The 1,674-nt window shown below is 42.4% G+C and overlaps 1 non-coding gene across 1 annotated transcript; it reads left to right on the top strand.

Moving 5' to 3' along the window:
• Positions 1–250: 250 nt before the first annotated feature.
• Positions 251–357, top strand: LOC125588003. Its single transcript, XR_007324399.1, has one exon. It is a non-coding gene; the product is annotated as a small nucleolar RNA R71 (small nucleolar RNA).
• The last annotated feature ends 1,317 nt before the right edge of the window (positions 358–1,674 follow it).

Here is a 1,674-nt window from a genome sequence, read left to right as displayed (position 1 = left end):
TTCAGCAATGAGTAGGTCGATCTTGTCTTCCAAAGCTTTGATCTCTTTCCTCGTCTGCTTATCATCACCCCTACTGCCCCTGTCATGATCTGCACTGTAGACTGCATCACTCTTTACCATGTTGTCAACCAGCTCTTCTGCATCGTCTTCAGTTCTTCCCAAGAAGAACCCATTGCTAGCTGTATCCAATCTGGCTCTGTACTTAGGAAGGGCACCTCTGTAGAAGGTACTGAGCAAGCTCTCCTTAGAGAAACCATGATGTGGGCATTTGGTTTGATAGCCTTTGAATCTCTCCCAGGCTTCACTGAATCCTTCCAAGTTCTTCTGTTGGAAACTGGAGATCTCATTTCTCAGCTTAGCAGTTCGTGAGGATGAGAATAATTTCTCCAAGAATGCTCTCTTGCACTCATCCCAAGTAGTGATAGAGTCGCTGGGTAGAGACTTCTCCCACTGACGTGCCTTATCCCCCAAAGAGAAAGGGAATAACTTCAGCTTTAAGGCATCCTCTGACACACCATTGGTTTTTGACAACCCACAGTAGCTGTCGAACCTGTCCAAGTGATCGAATGGGTCCTCTAAAGCCAAGCCATGATATTTGTTGTTCTCGATCACGTTGAGGAGTCCTGACTTGACCTCAAAGTTGTTGGCTGCCACAGCCGGTGCTCGGATTCCCAGTCTGTGACCATGAATGTTGGGCCGGTCATAAGTACCAATGGGTCGAGCTGCCCGCGGTTGGTGTTCTGCCCCTTGCGGTGGATCTGCCATATCAATATCCAATCGCTGCAAGTGGGCTTGTTGTTCTTCTTCTCTTCTAGCTCGAACACACTCCCTCTCTAAAGCTCTGATGTCTGCTACTATTGGAACTAGGTTTGTTGGACCCCTGCTCCTCAAGTTCATACACCTGAAAGTTAAAGGTAGGTGAAGAAGAAGAATCATGGGCATAGGGATTAGACCTTGGGTGATCAAGTATCGAACTAAGGATGACAAATGATCAATCAAACTATCAACCTTAAGCCTAGACACAATTCTAAGCAAGCTCTATGTCTAGATAAATGCTCATTTGCTAACATATCTCCAACATCAAATGTCTTTGGTTGAATAATATGAAAGCAATCATTACTAACAAGTCTATTAGCTATCTTAGCACCTTTAACAACAAATGTCTTTGGCAAAGTATACTAAAAGCCTAGGAGAGTTGTCTCAGGCATTTCATCAAACACCTTTCGGGTGGGAAATGCCTATTGATCAACTTTTGAGTGGCCAACTCAGAAGATGCATTAGGAATACTCTACTAGCAAGGAACAAGAATGATCTACACTAAAACATCATAGAACTAACCTAATCACCCTTAATCTCCCTAACCCATGAATTCAAAAGGTGATTACTCACTAATCTCCATGATTCCTCTTAAACCCATATTGGATTTCAGATTAATCATGTAGAGAAATATATAAGAAATCAACAAGAACACAAGATAAGCAATGAAATCTGAATCAAAAGAAGTTTTTACTAGTTCTTCTCTAGAAAAGAGATTGTTTTTTCTCTGGTCGCTCTCTCAGGACTTAACTTAGGTTTAGGCAATCTAAAAACAATAAATCAAATGACCAAAAGGCCCCAGAAATAACATAAAAATCGTCCAATCAAACACGCGGAGCGACCTAGCATAATCGCTCC

Source organism: Brassica napus, chromosome C5, assembly GCF_020379485.1.
Source record: "Brassica napus cultivar Da-Ae chromosome C5, Da-Ae, whole genome shotgun sequence".
NCBI classification, from domain to species: Eukaryota; Viridiplantae; Streptophyta; class Magnoliopsida; order Brassicales; family Brassicaceae; genus Brassica; species Brassica napus.
The sequence above is the reverse complement of the archived record's forward strand: the minus strand, read 5'-3'. Positions and strand labels throughout refer to the sequence as shown.